The sequence below is a fragment of the Triturus cristatus genome, chromosome 1_2, assembly GCF_964204655.1.
Source record: "Triturus cristatus chromosome 1_2, aTriCri1.1, whole genome shotgun sequence".
NCBI lineage: Eukaryota > Metazoa > Chordata > Amphibia > Caudata > Salamandridae > Triturus > Triturus cristatus.
The window spans coordinates 558,989,120-559,011,592 of record NC_140580.1 but is presented as its reverse complement, the minus strand read 5'-3'; the positions used below and the strand labels follow the sequence as shown (position 1 = coordinate 559,011,592).

The following is a 22,473-nucleotide window of genomic DNA, read 5'->3' as shown; positions in this document are numbered from 1 at the left end:
CAGCTTATCATCAAGTTGTTCTTGATCCTGCCTCCAGACATTTGACTGCCTTTGTTTCGCCTATTGGAACTTTCCAATACTGCCGCATGCCATTTGGTTTGGCTTCTGCCGCGGCAGTTTTTCAAAGGATAATGTCTAATTTACTTAACGGCATCAAAGGGGTGGTTGTGTTTCAGGACGACGTGTTGGTACATGGTGATACGTGTGAGTCGCATGATGAGACTATGTTCTGTGTTTTGGAGGCCTTGCGCGAAGGTGGTGTTGTGTTAAAAAAAGAAAAGTGTGTATTCAGAGTGAAGAAGATTGAATATCTAGGACATGTTCTGTCAGAACAAGGAGTTGAACCAAGACCTGGACTGGTTAAAGCAATAGTAGATTCTTCTCCTCCTGTAGATAAGGTGGGACTTAAGTCTTTTATTGGCTTGTGTGAGTTTTACTCACGTTTTGTGCCTGGTTATGCTACAAAATGTCAACCGCTCTCAAATATGCTTAAAAAAAATGTTCCTTTTAAATGGGATACCGAATGTGATGTAATTTTTAAATGGGTCAAAGATGAACTTATCAGTCCAAGAGTTCTCAAACCTTTTAATCCTGATGTTCCTTGCATTGTCACTGTGGATGCGAGTGGGTTGGGTTTGGGAGCTGTTCTTACGCAAATGGTTAATGGAGTTGAGCATACCATTGGTTACGCGTCAAGAGTTTTGAGTGGGTCTGAACTAAACTTTTTGGTTATTGAAAAAGAGCTGCTAGCATGCTGGTGGGCAATAAGGAAGTTTAACCCGTATATTTGGGGCAGACATTTTACGTTAAGGACTGATCACAGTCCTTTTGTTTCAATCCTTTCTGGGGACAAAATCAAAGAACATACACCCAGAATAGCACGTTTGTCTACTAAACTGTTGCAATATGATTTTGAAGTTAGTCACATTCCTGGAAGTAGGAATATTTGTGCAGATTACTTTTCTAGACACCCTGTTGAATCTAAGCAAGAAATGGTGGATGAGGATGATGAGGAGTGTTTTGTAGCATCTGTGGGACTGGATGAAATGTGTGCTGTGAGTGAAGTTGAATGGAGGGATTTTCTTTCAAAGGATACTTTATTGGGTGATGTCATTAGGTGTGTAAAGGAAGGGTGGCCCAGAGAATTTTTTTTTAATTTTTCTCTTCAAACTTTCGTCAAAGTTGCCCCTGAACTCTCAATTGAGGATGGTTTACTTGTACGCAGTGACAGGTTGGTTCCTCCTGATATGTTGAGAGCCAGGTTGATGCAAGGAGCACACGAAGGTCATTTAGGTAGGACTCTCACGAAGAGGAGACTTCATGAACATTTTTGGTGGCCACAGATGGACAAAGATGTTGATTTGTTTGTAGGGGATTGTGTGGTTTGTTCTGGGTCAGATAAGAGTTTAAAAGTTCATACTCCTCCTTTGCAGCCTATTGTTCTACCAAACAAGCCTTGGGAGAAGATAGGAATAGATTTGGTTGGACCATTTAATGTGCTTCCTAGTAATACAAGATTTGCCATTGTTGCAATTGATTATTACTCAAAATGGCCAGAAGTACGTTTTATTGATGAACCTAATTCAAAAAATATCATTGATTTTTTGAAGGATATTTTTCTCCATGAAGGATTTCCATCCACTATTGTTAGTGATAATGGTGTACAATTCACCAGTCATGAGTTTGAATCTTTCCTACATCAGGGTGGTATTGTGCATGCTAGGAGTGCACTGTATCATCCTCAAACCAATGGGTTGGTGGAGCGCATGAATAGGGTGCTCAACAATTGTATTCAATGGGCATTGGCTGGGAGATGCAATGTACAGAATGCTGTGAGGTCAATGTTATGGTTTTATCGCACGACTCCACATTCTTCTACAAAAGTTTCTCCTTATGAGCTTCTTAGAGGAAGGAAACCTTGTTCTAAAGTTTGTCCTGGTTGGATGTCAAAGTGGGTTAAGTTAGATTTTATGTGTGATGTGGATGATGTTGTCAGAGAAAATGTTTTCAAAGATCAATTGCGTCAGAAGACATATTTTGATTCAAGGAAAAGATCTTTTTCTCAACCATTTGTTGTTGGGGATGTTGTGCGTATAAAGATCCCTAATCATTGTAAGAAAGGAAATTCTAAATTCTCCGAGCCTTTCACGGTTGATAAAGTGTTCAGAAATGCAGTGAGAGTGAATTCTAAAAACTGGTGGAATGTTTCAAGAGTAGTGAAAGTCAATCCGAGTGTTGGGAAAAACTCGTGTGACGAGGATAGGGTTCCTTTTCCTTTGTCGGATATGCAAGGGTTGCGCAGGAGTTCTAGACAACGTTTTGTTCCTGCTAAGTATCGTTAATGTTTTCTTGTTTTGATGTACTCCTTTCACTATTATTTCATGTATTCTTTTCACTATTATTTTCACTATTATTTTCTTTACTTTTCTTTTTGTGTTTTTTTTGTTTTATTTAAGGGAGAGGATAATGTAGTGTTTTGCCTTGACTTAGAATTCTTGAGCCATGATGTTCTGGTCTCAAGAATTCTAATTGGAATGTTGACGTTTAAAACGAGGACTGTTTTGGAGGTTTGAAGGGCTGAGGGAACTGGCTGCTGCGCAACATCTGAATGTCAATAAACCATATTTGACTCTACTACTTCGTGTACCGACGTAATTCCTACTGGTGTGGCCAGATGAACTTGCATGACACTGACAGTCAATGTCACCTCTGTGTGACAGGAGAGGACTCGCTGACCCGTGTACTCTGTATCTGTGAGGAGTTGCTCCTGCTAAGAAAGTTCTGGTTTCAGAAAGTTCTGGCTTCGTCCGGTCTGGCACATTTTGAACGTCTGGATTGCTGAGGCGCGATAGAAGCGTGTATAAGAGGTGGATCCACTCAGCTAGCTGCTCGCTTTGCGAAATTCATGAACGCTGCAGTTGCTTTACTGGCCTCTCTGCAACTCTTTGACTCCGCCCCGTGCCAAATGTCATAATCTCACGATAATCAAGAAGTCAGCGCCTCAAAGACCCTATAACTAACCTCCCCCATTTGGCCTATAACAGTAACATTTTAGTTTGTGGAGGAACAGTCTGCTCATTATCACTGTCCACACATTTCATCTTAACGCATCACCTTTTTTTTAATGTTCCTAGACAATGATTCATATATATGCTTTTTATTCTTATTAATTAGTGTTGCTTCCCCTCCTGTTCAGGGGTCCCAGATTGTAATGATTTTAATTAATCACAAAATAAATTATTATTTATCTTTCATGTATATACAATTATAACTATAGAATTTGTGTCTGCTGTTTACTAGTTGATATATTTAGGTTGTTTAATGTTATAATGTTTGCCCTATGTGGGTGTGCACGATATTGCTTCCATAAACCATTTACTTCCATTTTCAGCCCCTGTGAATTTCTGTATGTTGTATTGGGGAAGATGTAGTTCATTTCCTTTACTATGTGTGCTAAAGGAAGTGGAAGTCTTGTTGTGAGGGGCTAGTTTGTGTGGCATTCAAAGTGGTAGTGTGTGTGAGAAATATCTTCAGACACTGTGATTTATATATAGCTCCTGTCCTACATTATGTATGCCTAGATCTAGGTTAACTATGTGAGAGCAATGTCTGGCATGTGAGGGTGTGTTCTGCCATTGATATTATGTTCCAGATTTAAAGATGTAAAGTCACTGATATAGTAGTGGAAATATATACTTGGTGTACCTGGTTGATTTATGGTATGCGTGGTAAGTAGGTAAAGTAGGGTGAAAGGTAGGCTCAGAATAGCATTGTGATTTATGTTCAATACTCCAATCTGGAGATATTAGTATATAATTTATGTTGTAAAAACATTTTAAAATGCTTAATTATAGAATATTAGCATTATGTTAGTCTGACCATGTACATTTTAAAATGCTGTGCAATCTCTTACTGACTTGAGGTATGGGGGTGATAAAATAGTACTTAATGAGTATTTATTATGGGTGTGCAGTGTGAAGCATGTGAAAGACATGGAGACAGAATACACTGATTTTAGATATGGTTTGGTTTACATAAAGTAACATTTAGCAATATTGACAGTTAACGCAGTGCACTTAAAAAAGTTTTTTAGGATGTACTTACCTTCTATTTGTTGTGCATTATGTTGTTGTTCATTCGCCACTGCCAGATAGTGCCCCAAGGCATTGAGTAGCATGGGCATGTTGATTGAGTAGGTTTTGTGGTTGTTGTGAGCAGAGTTTGGCTATTTATGCTCTTTTTACTCCAACACAGGTGTGGAGCATGAACTGGGATTTTTCTGTTGATGTAAATTATACTCTAAATATAGGGCACAGATAAGGGGCTTGCTGTTGCTCCCTCCGTTGTGTTTAATGTATACAGCCATCAACAGAGGAAGACAATGTGGCAAGGGTGGCAGACGGATGACTGACTTTGATCTGTTAAACCACCATATTCTAAAAATGACTGACAGATTTATTTGGTGGCGGATGGGTAAACAGATGCTTTTGATGGGCTTGTCACAACTGCCAGACTGTAAATTAGGCCCAGAGTTCTGGCTTAGAGCCCTTCCTTTTTCAACACAGCATAACCATAAATGTAACAATCCTACAGTCTTTAAACTAAGTTTGTGTTAAAGACTCAAATTAGTTCAACGATTGTTTTTACTATATGACTTCTCTGTATTCTCAAAGTCCATCAAAAGCAATGTCACATGGAAAGAACAGTCCATGTGATGGTAATCCTAGACCCATGTAGCAAGATCACAGCTACAGCAACATACAATCACAACTGCCTAGCAAAAACACAGTGAGCTACAAAGATGCTTATATTCAGGAATCCAAGATGGCTGTTGTTGTGAAGTCCCTTGCATGTAGCTTTTGCACCAAGTGACTGGACTGCATGTGAAACTGTTACATGTACTTTTTGATGACCAAGCTGGCACGCTAATCTAGTATGTGCGCCAAGACCTAATCCTCTCCCTGGAAATTCAAGAGTCTACAACACATTCAGGGGCTTATTTACAAGCCCCTTGCGCCACCGGTGCGTCACTTTTTTCCAATATAAAAGTGACTCACCAGTGGCGTAAGCGGCTTGTAAATAAGCCCCTCAGCGACCTGGAAGGGAACACCAAGTGTGGCCTCTTTATTGACCAAGCAATACTGTGCATATTGTGGATTGCTGACAGAGGCAGTGATGGCAGCAAACTGATTTTTGTGGATTCATAATACAGAACAGACCTTTTTCCAGACCTACAAGTCCCACATGTGTAAAGTCCCTTTCAGACAAGACAATCAGACCCATGGTCTGACATCCCCAGTGCATGTCAAGTTCATGTGTGTTAGATAGGGATGGTGGCAAGACTCAGCTTTGTGGTGAGAGTCTTATTGGTGGGATCAGTAGGATCCATTTTGAACAGCCAATTGTCTGATGGGGCACATGATGGAGGATGGATTATAGATAGGCCTAGGTGGTGAACTTCCCTCCGTTCGCGGAGTTTGCGGAGTTTTCTGCACTCCGCACTCCGTGGAGCTCGCCGAGTGCAAAACACTCCGCTTCGCGATGTGCAGCGGAGTTTTTTCCCCACTTAAGATCGCGAACAGTAAGTTCTCGATCGTGAACGGTAAGCTCGCGAGCTGCCGCTCGGGTAGAATTTCTACCCGAGCAGCAGAAATACCAGCATAAACTGCAGTTTGCACTGCACTCCACCAACTCGCGGAACTTTGTGGAGTTTTTTTGTAACTTCGCGGAGTTCCGCATAGCAAAACTACGCGAACTACGCCCAGGCCTAGACAGTGGAAGTGTATTGTCTACTTTCCTGAAGCTGAAGGCAGGAGCCCCAAACATGGAAGTAAAGACAGGGCTAACCTTGAAAATTCTTTGAGGAGCATTTATTAAGGGATTTCTGCTTAGTCGGAGCACAGTCATTTGGTGGATGGTATGGGAATGGGGCGAGCCAGCAGATTCTGTTGTTAAGGATGAGGAAGTTTCTAGGGAGAGCCTGCTCTTTTGCCTTTCTTTAAGTGCTGCTTCAGAGAGCCTGATGACAGCTAGGTGCTTATTCTTTATGCTTCATTGTGCTCATGGTTTGCAAAACTTGTGCTTGGGAGCGTGCATCATCACTACCTGCTGTGAGACCCATCATCTTGTACAAGGACTGTTTCTGTATTGTAGTCAGAATATTACATTTGAAAAGGAACGACCCAAAACCAGTTCCTGACCTTGAATGAACATCTCCATGTTTGGAAAACAAGTATACATGTGTGACCCAAAGGTCAAGATGGTCATCCCCTTACTTATTCATGGTAATAAATAGAAAGCAATTCTCTGTGGATCTGCAGACACAGCTGTTCCATTTTAGTTGTTATATACAAAGATATTTATCCCAAGCACAAAGGTTTACATCCATGCAGAGGGGTAAAAATTATTTGTAGGTCTTGTGAGTATGTAGCCAGGTGTTTTCCTCAGAAAAGTAATAGTAACATGAACTCTGTGGCTCTGTAAGTACCAATTTCTCAAAGCGGCAACACTTTGCTATTTTTATTAACACACTTGCTCCAAGTGACAGGTTTTATTGGGTCAATTAGCAAGAAACTAAAAAAAACATACTTTTGCACACTAATTAAGATACTGCAAAGATAAAAATCCATATGCCACATTTACTAAAAAAGCCTAAAAGTAGAGGTGGAGGTCTACTACTTTGCCTGAACGTGCTTTTACATTTTTTTCTAATTCACAACGTAGAGGGTTTTTCAAATATGTAAGTCATCAATTCCTGTTTAGGTAACCACTGATGGGAAGATGAGTCAGAGTCTATTTACTTTTCCCATTCCCATTTGTTATGCTTTATTCGACATATAATCATAAAAGCAAGTATCAAAATATTCCAACATTACATAAAAACCCAGTTCATAAGGTACAATTAATACATATGTCGACTTTTGTTAAAACTAAGCATTTAAAATCTCCATAGATAATAAAAAGGATTAAAAAATCTGACACAATTCTAATTAGGATGGTTACACCCGATTTTAAACTGGGTAACCTCTTCTTGTAGACCTAAAGGCTCAAAAACGAAGAAAAAAACAGATGTCAGGTAACTAGAAATAGTTGCAACACAAGATCAGTATTTACAGATGATAGTGCGAGTTTTATAATGGCATTAATTTTGACCTTATTGCCCATGCCCACCCAAGATATTTTGCAACAGCTGTAAAGATGGTGGATGAAGTGCTTGTGCATATAATTCTTTCGGCTTCTGCGCTTCTACGTGTGCCTAGCAGCTTACATAGTGGTCTCAGCCAAACCCGGTGGGGAATTGCATACGCTGGGCAGGCAAAAAGCATGTGTGCTACTGTTTCTTTGTGGGCCGGGCAGGTAGGGCACTTATTATCCGTAGGATTAGACCACCTTGATGTGAAAGACCTTAAGGGTAGCGAGCCCGCCCTCAACTGGAAATACAATTTCCTATCTAGTGGCTTTGCTATTATGTCCTAGTATGGTTCGAGGTACGTAATATGTTTGAATTCTAGAAATGTGCCTGTCAACATGGCTGATTCACTATGTCTCAAGGTATTGAGAGTGATCCTCTCCCAGTATTTTTCCTTCAAGTTTTTTTTAGAAGGAAAACTGCCCGCATACGGATCATCCCACAGCATTTTCAGACCAAGGTCAACCAGAATGTCTCTAACACCCCGGAGCCATCTAATCTTATGGAAACTGTCTGATTTAATTATGTCCATGAAGCCTGAGGCATAAACTTTTAATTCCGGTGTTGTCCATAGCCTGCGCCAGTATAATACTGGACGTAATTTTACAATGTCTAATAGAAACTTTCTTCCAAGATCATAGTGTAGTGGGCACAATGGTGTACTTTGAGGGTGCTTGGTGATGCCACGTAGAAACCTGTCTTCGGACACAGTCAGTTTCTTCGTACTCTCAAACCCCCATAGCTCAGCACCATAGAGCGATGAGCTGACCACTTTCGTGTCATAAACCTGGAGCACTGGTCTTATGGGTTTAGTGAGTGACTTCTTATGCTCCAGACATAATGCTCCCGCCAATTGCCGGTGCTTGAGTGGTGCCAGATCAATTTGCTGGTTCCACTTTAGTTAACTCTGTATGTGGACACCCAGATATGTGAACGCTCCTACCTGTTCCAATGGACGATTGTTCATGTATGTTCTGCCTTTAAAAGATCTATGCGGGTTGAAAGCCATAAATTTAGTCTTTGACACATTGACCTCGAGACCACGATCAGAACAAAACTTTTCAAAAATTAACAGGGTACGCTGTAGCCCACTCGGGGTCTTCGAGATAATCAATGTGTCGTCTGCGAACATCAGGATTGGTATTTTAACACCTGCTAAAATCGGGGCATCAGTATTCTAGGGTGCCATGCAATCAACTATTCCATTAATGAACAAGGAAAATAAGGTAGGGGCCATAGCACAACCCTGACGTACCCCTTGTTCTATTGGGAACGGGCTGGTGACCATGCCCTGGCTGCCCCAATGAATTTTGGCATAGTTATTCTCATGGAGTCTCATTATTAGTGTGAGAAAATCTTTGGGCAACCCCATTTCCTGCAACTTCACCCACAGACAGGAGCGAGGAACAAGATCAAATGCAGACTTTAAGTCTACGAAGGCAGCATATATACTACCTTTGCCCAGGACCACTGTTTTCCACAATAATAATATGAACCGAAACACCTGATCGATGGTGCTGGTATAGGCCCTGAACCCAGCCTGCAGGGGGGACAGTATCCTGCGCTCGTCTATCCAGTCATTGATCTTATTAATAATCATTCTACCCACGATTTTTTGCAGAACATCTGTCAAACTAATGGGACGGTAATTACCCGGTAATGATTTGTCACCTTTTTTGTACACAGAAATAATTTCAGCTCCTTTCCAGGAGTCTGGTACTGGGGCACCTTGGGCAACTGCGTTAGCAACTATGGTAATATATCTTGCCCATCTTTACTTTTCCTGTGTAGAGTCTATTGCCCATCGGCAACAACTTAACCAAAACCATGATGATCAGTAAGAGTTGCAAGATGTTTCAGCGCATAGACTTGAGAATACTATGAGTAGCGGCTGCTCTTGATAACAAGTGGTGGGCAGGGGATGGGGAGTTGTGGGGCATAGGGGTACATAACAACAACAAAAAAGCACTTACTTGCCACTTCAGGCTGCCATCTCGGGATTCTTCTGATCTGATCTTGACTTCGATTCCTCCCAGGTTGGTGCACACTGTGCAGGCTCCTAGGCGCCAATCAAAATGCTGCTCTCATGTTGATAATACTGTTTGACAGTATGAGAGCAGTGCCATGATTGGCCTGAGTGGGCTGGTTTGATGCTTGCTCAGGTCCTAGGAGCCTGTACCTCTTCTCCACCCGGCTGTGCAGCACAGCCTCAGTACAGAGAGATCAAAGTGCGCATGACAGTTTGGCCAGCATTAGACAGCCAGACAAAATGTAATGCGCACTTACAGTGTACACTACTCTTCCCCTGCTGTCATTATGGCCCTGCTCAGACTTGGCTGGCTCTAGCGGGGAAAGAAAAACAAAATTATAATATAATAAAATGGTTTTATTATCATTTCTATTTTTCCTGTTTCCCTCAGCTGACAATCAGCAGGGATGGGGGGAGCGGAGGAGTCGCCACTGGATACCATACCCTACAAGATGGTCAATCTTCATTGGAATGTTCAAAGTCTTTGATAAGCCAATGAACATCATTCAATGTGATGAGTTCAGGAAGGTAAATCCGATGAATTCTAAACAGCCAGAGCATAAAGTGAAGAGGGCACAGGGATTGGTGCTTCCCTGGGGTGAAAACCTAGGGCCATATTTACGAGTCTAGTGGCACAGGGCAGCGCAGTAAGTCACCTTGCTGCGCTGCCCTGCATTACAGGGAAAAGGGCAGGAATATACTGTATTTACACAATACGGTGCATTCCTATCCTTTCTCCTTGCCCAGGTGCCATTTTGGCAGTCTAGCTCCAAGGCAGGCACCCTTGCACTGTGGTGAAAGGGTGCCTGTATAGTAGGCAGGATTGTTTTTGTGCAGTAATCCTGAGAGGCTTTTTCTTCTTTCTATGTGTGAAGCAGAATGTAGCACACATAGAAAGAGGAAACCAACATTGGCATAGCCAATAGGTCTCGCCTTTGGGACCTTGTGTTAAGCCAGAACTTTTGGCTGTGCTGTAGAGCATTGTGGCTGCTGTGCTTCATGTTGAAAAGTTATAATTAAAAGTGTTAAGCATTTTTGTTACCTTTATACAAACCAAGATGACATTATATACAACTGAACAACCTGATTAAAAAAAGATTTTCACATTAAAAAATGTATTCTAGTTTTTCGTAGACTCCCCCATATTTACCCCCAACTATGCTTGAATGTATCAGCACGAGCTGCCATTGATGAAAATGGCACTGCTTCTACAATTAAATGGTACAAAGTGTTGGTAGCAATTGTGTTTGTTTCACATAGCGCTTGTGAGGCCTAAAGCGCTTAAATCTTGTGAATCCTGGAATCTTTTTTGCATGCTATGTATATTTTATGATGACCACATAAGAAAGCTTGCTTTCAGAGTCACCCAAATGCTAATCAAGGTGTGTAGCACAGTTACGCCACAGTCACACTGTTGAAAAATCTTATATTAAAGACTGCAAAGGAAAAATGTTAATTAGGAAGTATGCTGTACTCTATATGTTAGCACGTGTTCTCTCCAGTAAAGCTGTGGAGTTTTTACAAATTATACTCCAAGTATAGCGCTCTGATACACTTGTTTAGGCCTTCTATGTGCTACAAAACCTGCATAAATAAAATAAAAAATAGAATGGTGCAAGGTAAGTAATTGTTCACCGGGTTTCCGTCGGATTTACCATGTGCACAAAACCATTTGAGGACTTTGAAAACAATAATGTTCTAAACAGCATCTGGCCATGGATTTTTACTCATGAAACTAAGACAGCTATTACATCATATTCAAAGGCAGTGACAGTCATCCAGGAGACGCAGTTCTCAATCGGGTCCGAATTTGGCAGATTTCGCTCCATCATTTCTGGAACACGGACTTGTAATGGTACAGGGCACATTTGCACCAACCTTTGGTCTGACTGCCCAGTGTGAAATACTGTGATAGTGATGATCTGTCAGTGAGAATATCGCTTTTTACCCTACACAGGCAGCGCAAATGTTGGTGCAAATTGTACCAGAACCAAGGAAGTCTGTGAATCATAGTGCAAAAGGAGTGCAAAACTCCATCTGGTTCTTCTGTACTTTAAAACAGTGTGCTGCTAACTTTGTGAATGTTCGTCTCACTTCTGTATTCCTCACGGTGCCAGCAGTTCGCAGGTTAAGTCTATTTGAGCAGCAGACAGCATCCTTCGCTGCCATATGCAGAACAAGCGTGGCCACGCGTCCGTGAAAGTGAAAGCGATCCTTGGAAACATGATACAGAACAGATGGCACCCTGTGCGCCCCTGCTCGCTCCCGCAAGCTGCAGGCCGCCACACGCACGAGTTTTATAAAAGTCTGGAGTGATTCCAAGAGGCCCTCTCCTAGGTTAGCGCTTGCGCGCTGCACTAGGCTCACCCTACAAGCTACGCAAAACTAATATATAATTCCTCGTTACGTTTCTCCTAGGAAGGGTTGCCGAGTTTAGTAAATCTGGAAATGCAACAAAAAAAACATGGGAGTTGTGTGGGATCACCTACGCAGCGCCATTGCAATGCCTCCCTTGCGCAGAGTAATGCAACGCAGTGAATTGTGCTGTGTTGCATTACTCCAGATTTTTAAGCCATTTAGCTTTGTATTGCTTTTGCACCAATTTGCGTGGTGCAAACTGGGTCATACACATGGCCCCTAGTATACATGATTTTACAAAGATCACCCTGGAAGGTGTGGGTATTGCCCATGTTCCAATGTCAGGCACAGCAGGAGGCCCTGGCATTGGTTGCACTGCTTGTAGAGGAGTACCTGCATAGGCATCTATGACACATGCACTTGCAGGATTGCCAGTCCAGTCTGAGGTGTTAGTGGGCCGTCCCATCAGATGATGACTCCAAGGTGTCGCTCTGAAGTCCCCTTGGTGCCAGGATCACAGGAGAACCAATAAAGCCCCATCCCGGCAGCAGAGGTGGACTCCTACCAATGGACGGAGGTGCACCACGTACAGACATGATGGGGTCCCCACCTAGAAAGAGGCAGCTAATGTGCCCACTATAGGAATGCCCCTGGGCAAAGAGGTTTCTCTGGATATGCCTCTTCTTGGTGTAAGGACCCCAGTCCAGCGAATGAGAGGCCTGCTACTTTCTGGTATGTTCTCTTTCAGGCCATAAGTCAGAGTGACATTGCAATATTCTTGGATTGAAATGTGATCCCTTCATAATGGAGCACCACATGTAGAGAATTGATATCAGCCCTCACACTTTCTTGTTGCTGACATCTTAGAGCCTTGGAAACTGTTACTACCTTGAGGAAAACTGGCTGAAGATGCTGGGTGTGTGTGCCTTATTTTAGGTCGAGCCTGGACAGTGCATGCGCAGCTCTGTGAGGCATGCTGTATTCAGGTATGGACTTGAAGCTCTGCCCATTTTTGCCCATCTTTTGAATTGGCTCCTGTTACTGTTCTTTTGAAATCATTGCTTTTGGTTCATGAATAGGCTTAGAAGTCCCTCCTTAAAACCGCCTTGTCTGCATTTGTAACCTCCCATGAGGACTGGACTTTTTACTTGTGCTGTTACACGGTCTGTTTTATCTACAGTCTGTGAGCCCTATTTTCTTTCATGATTTTCCCCTATCCCCCCCACAATGTGCTTTCCTGCAAGGGTGCCCGCTTTGCCTCGGGGCACTGTGCTACGGTTTCAGCACGGTGCCCACTTTAAAATTTTTATTACAAAGAGGGCCAACTTGCACCTTTTCATGTATGTTAATTTTGTATTTGGCAGTGGGGCCCGGCTTTACTATAGTGTCCGCGGTACTTAATTTTCTTCAGATCTTGCCCCTTTTATATGCGTTATTTTTTTATTTTTCAAGCGTGCGTGCCATGTGCCTTTATTTTCTTCTCAACTTGCCTCTTGTTATATGTATTGTTTATTTATTTTGCAAGTGCAGCACGCTTTTACTATAGAGGCCGCGCACGTTTTTTTTTTGTCAAAGAAGCAGTTAATGATGGTCGCATGCCTTTTTTTCAACAACAACAAACCACACCCCCCCCCACCCCACCCCTTCCCGCTACAATTGCCGTTGGAACCGGAAGAAGGCATCTCCATGGCAACCAGCAGCTGCAAGCACTCGAGTTCCGAGTCAGATTTCACTTCTACAGGTAAGCACCTTCTCACTATGTAACATATGGCAGCCGACTAGCATTATCGGAACTTTGACCTATTGGCATTGTAAATGACGTTTTATTTATGCGCACTTTGTCGTTGCTTGCAGGTTTTCAAAACACATAAATAAAAGCCATTGTCATTTAAAATGCCAATAGCTCAAAATTTCGCAAATTCGAGACCTATTGCATTGCAAATTCTTGTCTAATTTACATTTAAATATTAATGGTTTTAATAAATGTCTGAAATCTTAAAGAAAATAGAACACCTAGAAAGCAAGAACAAGCGCAGGTTTGTAGGAGACATTTGCACTATGTGACTGTTTTTTACGCTGTCCATACCTGATGTGAAGAGTTGTACTTAGCGTCCAATGCGCTAAAAGTGCAAATGTGCCCAAAACTATTTTTCCCTTCTGTATCCCAACTCCCCACCATATCTTGACCTGATCTTATCCTCTTCCCGTGTTGGAAGAATAGTTACTCTATCCCTTGACTTAAATAACCTCTGACCATTTCTGAGTTGGGAAGTCAGATTTCAGTTAGTGAATGCCAACAAACGTACGTTTATGTGCATGCTCACAGATTTACACAGCAAACCACTCCTTGTGTCTTCCGCCTCCCACTCTTTGCATAGGAATGACTACTGTGGATTTCTGTGCACTCGTAATGGAGAAGCCTGCAGTGGTAACAGAGAGCATCAAAGAGAGAATGTCCACCATCATCCTAAATTAAATAACCGCTATTCTCCAAAGACCCGGCGGCCCTTGTCATCGCTGAAGGGCGGTTCTCGTTCACAATCAGCACTTGTGGGGACCTTGTAAGCCTGGCGCTCAACACCCAGCCGCATGTGCTCTCTTACCCGGGCACGAATGGGTTAAAGAGCAGCAACTTGGTTCTTATCCACGTGCAGAGCGGCAGGGTTCTCCCATTCTGGTATTCCTGCGCTCGCGCGCGCGCGCGCACCTGTCGCAATCTACCTATCTCCTGACCCCCCTGGAAACCTCGCAGGCACGGAGAGTGCCCTCAGGGCTAGATTAGGCCGGTGGGTTTAGAAATGGACCCTACTCTCCGAGCCAGCCAATATCAACATATCAAAGGCAGGCATAAACAGAACATATCTGTAGAGATCCATGGAATTGTGTGTTGCACTGCGTAAATCCCATAATAGATTTAATTGGATTAATTCCGGGGACAGAGGGGTAGGGAGAGGGCAGATGATGAATGCTGTGATAGCGGACAAGCACGTCGGTATCTGCACAGGGGCCCGTGCGAGGGTATCCCTTTAAGGCAAAACCAGCACGTTTGGTGCTGTAGAAACTCAGATTATTGGTAAGGAACCAAAATGATAGATGCCGCAATACAATTCTTGTCTTTAACTATACCACTGGCCAGGGTCGGACTGGGGCAAACATAGGCCAGGATCCAAAATAAAAGTGGCAGCTATTAGCGAACCAGATAGCTAAAATAGTGGCACATATTTGCAAATTAAGTTACTTTTGAAACTGTAAAGTCAACCTATGTGAGTATTTTTCAAGATATGGAAAAGTGCATGAATTTGTGTTTACTGCAGGTATTGTTTGTGGTAATATCAGGATAATTAACAGTAAATTAAATGAAATGAAAATAAGATTTATGAAGTGCGACTAATACCTTGGGGTGTCTAGGCGCTAGATCTCGAGAAGCTGCAGCAGATAAGACTTTCTACGAACAGATGAATAATTCACTGGTTGAATCAGCAGGTTTTTAAGCTCTTCCTGACCTGAAGTCCAACAAGTTTGATTTATTCTTAAGAGATCTCGGTAATGTGTTCCACAGTCTTGCTGTGCTTGTGCCAAAGCTCTTACCACCCCACCTGGCTATAATAAAACAGGCCCACATACTGCTAAAAAAACAAACGACCCACCAGCCCATGGGCACTGCCTGATTGCCCTATAGGCCAGTCCAACTCTGCCTCTGACTGTTAAGGAAATGGAGAGTGAATGCTGACAGCCATGAAAGCTCCCTTAACAATGATGTGAATGGTCCGTAAGCACCGTTTTAATATTTTAAGACGTCAATGTGATACACGCATGTGCAAGGGGTCCAATTAAAGCATAACTTACAAAAGCAGAATTGAAAACGCCGCGCTTTTTTGTGTGACGTCTTCACAACAGGTTCTCATCCCTCCCCTGCCGTCTGCACAGTGGGCGAAATGACGGACTTGGGCATGTTTGCGCCAACATATGGTTCCAGTTATAATTCAGCATGTCTTTGACAAGCTGGGTCATGCTGGTAAAAGCCAGACATTTAAAGGCATGCTTCAAATGTGTTTCTCGAAAACTAGTCAAATCATGTTGATGGGCCATTTAAGGCTCGTCTCCATGATATGTCCAATAGGACAGCAGGGAACTGCAAGAGTGTCTACAACCCCGCCACAGAGGATGATGCAAGAAATATGCACAGAGAGGGGTTTTGTTCAATACAGAAACTGCGTTGTTTACTATGTTACTTGATGGAAGGAGCAAACAATAGCAAAACGTCGGTAACTAAAACAAACAAACAAGCATTGGCAAATCAACTAGTTCTTGCCTTTGAGACCTACCGGCTCTGCCGATGCCTTTTGTTTATGCAGATGTTGTACAGCATGAACAACATTTAAACTAAAGGTGTGATGATGTGGTCACATCTTTTATAGGTGCAGCTGCATTATTTTGTAGGCAAATGTCATGTGTGCGCCTTTTTTTAGTTACCAATTCGTGATAGGTTAGTAAATGAATAAAATACGAAAATAAAGTAGCATGAAATCGCTTTTATTTATAAAGTGCCTGCAGCAATTTGCTGCCTGTCCCGCCAAAAAGACTGCATGAGGTTGGGGGGGGGGGGGGGGAGGACTGGGAGAGCAGGCCAAGCTAGTGAGTTAGGGGTAGGACGGGAAAAGAAGATACACATGAAGGAGGGAGGGAGGGAGCACAAGGAGGATGGGAGGACACAACAAGGCAGAACACAGCACTGGGTGAAAAAAGAAGCAAACAGGCAAGTGCAACATGAAATGCAGGGAAAGTGAAGCAGGGTGAGACTACTAAGCACAAGGGAAGAGAAGCTGACAGACAAGAGAGAGCAACATGAAGTGTAAAGGGGAAGAAAAGGACACCAAAGAGAAAGCTGAAAAACACATGCACTCTCATAGTGAACTTAATTTAAAAAAGGAACAGCAATGGAGCAACAATATTAAGAGACTGTGCTTCAGGTATGGACAAACACAAGCTGGACAAGGAAGGCAATTGAATAAGAAGCAAGCAAATGAAAGTGACAAAAAGCCAACCAATTGTAAGCAGTGTGAGGTTTGAAACCCACTGTAAGTTTTTGGTAAGCCTACAATAGGTATTTTGCCACCAGACAGCTTTCTCTGTCTTGTAGGCTCGACTTAAAGAACCAAGGCTAACCAGTTGGGTTGCCCTTGTTCAGAGTTGAACAGACTGCAAGCGTTTTGATTTATTCCAATAACACACAAGCATATAGAAAGAAGAAACTCTAACTTGGAACCCATGAATTATAGATTTTTAGAAATACTTGTCTTTGGTATGGAAATCCAATAATTATTTAAAGCTGCAGTTGTTATAAGGAGCTTGAAAGGTCTGATTAATGGTGTGAGCACTTTTCTGTATTCCTTTGCTTTTTGGAATCAAAGTGCAGCTTCTAAAAGGCTTTGAGGGAAGGAGGAGGACTGAGGGTTCTCTGAACCACACCAATGAGCACTTTAATATTTAATCATAAAGTTTAGAGTGCAACCCTTTCCCTGCTGTTGCACTCATTGGCGTGGGAATAGTAATTTTTACCCCTCCGCTATCCAACACTTTCCCTACTGTTACAATTATTGGAGTGGGAATATTAATTTTTACCCCTCCGCTATCCAACACTTTCTCTATTGTTGCACTGATTGGAGTGGGAATAGTTATTTTTACCTCTCCGCTATGCAATACTTTCCCTAATGTTGCACTCACAGGAGTCGGAATAGTAATTTTTACCCCTCCACTATCCAACACTTTCTCTACTGTTATACTCACTGGAGTGGGAATAGTAATTTTTACCCCTCCACTATCTAACACTTTCCCTTCCGTTACACTCACTGGAGCAGGTATAGTAATATTTACCCCTCCGCTATCAAACACTTTCCCTACTGTTACATTCACTGGAGCGGGAATAGTAATTTTTACCCCTCCGCTACCCAACACTTTCCCTACTGTTGCACTCACTGGAGTGGGAATAGTAATTTTTACCCGTTTGCTATTCAACACTTTCCCTACTGTGCACTGACTGGAGTGGGAAATTTAAGCTTAAAGATTTCTAAATAGTTTAATGTTTTAATTTATAATAAAATGTTTTTTATTAGATTTTATGTTATTGGTGTGTGTGTGTGTATATATATAAATATATATATATATATTAGATATCCGATTCTTTCTTTCCAGAAAAATCACGCAGCACACCAAAGGATTCTTTTCAAACGGGTCTCCTTTATTCCAACGAGACGCTGCCGTGAAGTGCACCACCGCGCCACTTTAGCGGGTCACAGTCTACCTATTTGGGCAGCAATTGCGGATCGACAAACCCCCTGAAATAGAGTGCTTTGAGGTGAGATGCATTGGCAAAAAGAAAATCGTTTTTTGAACATGTGAAAGACTGGCAGCCCACATGGGTAATATGTTTAAACTACCACTCCCAGGATGCTTTGCACTTGCTTTGAACTCACCTGAGGATAATGAGAGTCACATGATGTTATATAATGGTGGACTTTTGTGCACAGACTTTTGATGCATGCAGCCTTTGAGAAAGGAAGTCTCCTTCCGAAACGCGTCAGGCAATTGTTTGCTGTTTGTGCATCTTACCTGAAGCTGCTCTCTGTGGAATAAAGTTTGTTGAAAGTGTGCGCTTCGCCTGGGGGCAACTCCTTTTCCTTTCATATAAGACGGCTGGCCCGGCCGTGAAGTGCACCACCGCGCCACTTTAGCGGGTCGCAGTCTACCTATTTGGGCAGCAATTGCGGATCGACAAACCCCCTGAAGTAGAGTGCTTTGAGGTGAGATGCATTGGCAAAAAGAAAATCGTTTTTTGAACATGTGAAAGACTGGCAGCCCACATGGGTAATATGTTTAAACTACCACTCCCAGGATGCTTTGCACTTGCTTTGAACTCACCTGAGGATAATGAGAGTCACATGATGTTATATAATGGTGGACTTTTGTGCACAGACTTTTGATGCATGCAGCCTTTGAGAAAGGAAGTCTCCTTCCGAAACGCGTCAGGCAATTGTTTGCTGTTTGTGCATCTTACCTGAAGCTGCTCTCTGTGGAATAAAGTTTGTTGAAAGTGTGCGCTTCGCCTGGGGGCAACTCCTTTTCCTTTCATATATATATATATATATATATATATATATATATATATATATATATAATGTGTACTTTTTTTATATAATTTTGAAATGTGAAAATATATTTAAATTAATAGTTTATTAATTGTTTTAAAGTAAATATATATATATTAATTATTATGTATGTGTGTTTAACTTTTTTAATTAAGTTTATTTATTATGTTTGTTAAAATGTATATTAAATCTACTTGATTTTTTATATACATTTTACAATTTAACATATTTAGGTGCCGATTCCGATCCGTTAAAAAAATTTACCGTCCGACTCGTATTCGTATTTTTTTACGTACGAATCGTACAAGTACCTTACAAACTGCGAAGTACGATTCGTACGTGAAAAATACATACGAATTGCGTCAGGAAAATGTTCCGAGAGGGAGCCGTAAATTTTTACGTCCGAATAGCGTCGGGAAAAGTGTCCGATAGGGAGCCGGACATTTTTACGTGCAAATCGTAAAACACAAGTCCGAGCGCGCAAGTACGATCCGTACCGCCCGTCCGAATACACAACCGCATGTAAAAGGCCCCGTACGGAGCGAATGCTGTAGCCTACATATACACGGGTAAACTTGTGCCCGGATACGAGCCGTAGAGCCCCCCTCACCCCGCACATGTCAGCACCGTACCCCGTATGTCAGCACCGTACCCCCCTCCGCACCGTACCCCAACACTGTAGCACAGCCCCGCACCTGTACGCACCGTACCCCAACACCGTAGCACAGCCCGCACCTGTACGCACCGTACCCCAACACCGTAGCACAGCCCGCACCTGTACGCGCCGCACCCCAACACCGTAGCACAGCCCCGCACCTGTACGCACCGTACCCCAACACCATAGCACACCCCGCACCTGTTCGCGCCATACCCCAACACCGTAGCACAGCCCCGTACCTGTACGCACTGTACCCCAACACTGTAGCACAGCCCGCACCTGTACGCACCGTACCCCAACACCGTAGCACAGCCCGCACCTGTACGTGCCGCACCCCAACACCATAGCACAGCCCGCACCTGTACGCGCCGCACCCCAACACCGTAGCACAGCCCCGCACCTGTACGCACCGTACCCCAACACCGTAGCACAGCCCCGCACCTGTACGCACCGTACCCCAGCACCCTCACCCAGCATCGCGTATGTACGGACCGTACCTACGCGAAAAAGACTCGTACAGAACCAGGACACTGTAAAACAGCACAAGGAGGGTCAATTCGACTCGCACAACACCACAAAACACGTCAACATGACAAAATACATCTCTATGACTGACCTGGCACATCCAAACAGCCAAACAGAGGCCCTAAATCACAACCACCTCTTATAACACACCCACCACAAATTCAAACACAGCCACACCCACAAATGGACCAATAAAAAGGGCCCACACACACGACCCATGAGCCTTTGCAACAGACCCACTGCTCACAGACACCACAGACAAACAACTGCACCTTACTCACACCTTAACTACACCTTAACTTACACACCTTCACACAACCTCCTTCACAAACACCCCCTCTTCACCTTCACACACACACCGTCACATTCACACCCACACACCCACACACCCACAACCATCCACACCCACACCCCACACCATGCCCACAGACAAGAATCCAAAGTTCACAACGGCGGAGCTGGAGCTCCTTGTCAACGAAGCCATCAGAGTCGAGCCACAGCTGTTTGGAACATTGGTCAGACAGACCAGCAGAGCCCAAAAAACCAGCCTGTGGCAGAGGATCGTCGATAAGGTGAATGCTGTTGCGCCCATCCGAAGGACCAGGCATGAATGCCAAGCCAGGTGGTACGATCTGCGCAGGGCAGTCAAGAGGAAAATGAACGAGGAATACGCCCAGAGTAACATCACTGGAGGCGGGCTGCCCCGCAGACCCGTACATTACCATCCCTGGGAGAAGGTGATGGCCACGCTTCCGCCGGTGGGAGTACACGGAGTCGAAGCAGTCGCAGAGCCTGGTGAGTACACAAACAACTCACGTAACATGGGGGAATGGCATCCACACCACAAATACACCAAATGCACGCAACTACCCCCAAGCCCTCACCGCTCACAACCACACCCAAAAACCACGCTCATGCCACTAACGTCTCCATGCCCCATTCACAAATAAAGGCAATGCCATGTCCCAGGCCACACCAACCACAAACCCAAGACTGGATGTCCGGGATGATGGGAGGGTGGGGCTCACACAACACATTGTGCAACTCAGAACCAGACACCAATGCCCACAGCCCATATGGCCTAGGTACATACCCATGCATCATGCCCAATGCACAGGGTCTGGCAAAGTACTGACAAGGTAGCTGACACTTGGCTCTGCTGTAGGCAGCACAAGGCCCTCCTGTGACCACTGTACACTCAAACAACAACTCCACTAGCTCACATACCCAGCACAGGAACTCCCACACACTGTCATGCCAACATGCACCATGAGGGGACAGACACATCACCTGGGAGACCCAATGACAAATCACACTACACCCAACAGCAGGCCCGATCACACCCCCCCTCACACAAGCACACACCCCCGGGGCAGCCAACGGATTTACTCACTCTTACAATGGACATGTGACACAACAAGACCAATGCATAGCCAAATAAGCATCCCATCCAAAAATCTACTGGCAAACACTCAGGAGCACATACCAATCTGGCCCCCGCAACATACCCATCCCCAAGTGTACATTGAGAGGAATGCTAGGCACATCCAACCACCTGGAGGAACTGTGACTACTTGAATATGTATGAAACATGGATGTGGCATGAAACAGCATTAACATTGTCTCTCTCTCACACACAGGGCAACGTCATCAACCTCCCTCCAACAATGGGGGGGAACAATCACAGTCCCAGGCTCAGCGTGAAGATGATCCCACCAGCAGCGACGACTCCCACCACTCCGTGGATGACCCCGACCAACCTGGCCCCTCTGGTGCCCAAGCCCCTGCAGCACCTGTGTCAGGTACATCTGTGCCAACCACCACCCCAATTCCCGCCACATCCCAGGAGACACCCAGGAGCCCTGCTCGCACTGAACAACACAGCCAGTCTGACCAGGAGGGACAAGGTTCTCCGGGCACCCAGGAGGAGGCAGACGACCACGCTAATGCCATCCCTCAGGGGTCCCGTAGACCTGATGTGCCCACAACGGCAGGCCAGGCTCGTGTGGGCAGGGGTGGTGGGAGTGGAGGCAGGCAGAGGCGAGAACCTGACCAGCCAGCTGAGGGAACCGGTATGGCACACATGCGCCACATCCTGGACACATACCGGCGTGACACCAGGGGCGTCAGCCAGGTTGTGTCGAGCCTCACAGACATCAAGGGGACCCTCGACGAGATGAAGAACCTGCAGGCCGAGCAACATGCCAGTCAACAACAACACCAAGGACGGATGGAGGCATGACTGGCTGAGCTCCTGGCGGTGCAAACGGACATGAGCCGTTCACTCCGTCCGATCGCCGACAACATGGGCAACCCTCCCTGTGCCACCAAGCGAAGACCACCACCAGCCACAGGGAGGGAGGAGGAGGAGGATTCGTCCGACAGAGCATCACAGACATCGTCAAGGCCTGCATCTGAGGGTCCCGCGAGGAAGGTGGGTCGTCCACGGAAAAGACCGTGAGAGTCAGCGGACCATCAACATCTCCCAGGTCACCTGGCCTGGCACCTGGACCTCTGGCGCAACAGCAGCACCTTACCCAATGACATTCTCTGCCACATGGACTTGATG

General features: G+C 44.3%; 1 long non-coding RNA gene across 1 annotated transcript; it reads left to right on the top strand.

The window, feature by feature from the left end:
* Positions 1-13,229: 13,229 nt before the first annotated feature.
* LOC146867625 (uncharacterized) lies at positions 13,230-18,671 on the top strand. Its single transcript, XR_014966113.1, has 2 exons — positions 13,230-13,317; positions 17,769-18,671. It is a non-coding gene; the product is annotated as an uncharacterized LOC146867625 (long non-coding RNA).
* The last annotated feature ends 3,802 nt before the right edge of the window (positions 18,672-22,473 follow it).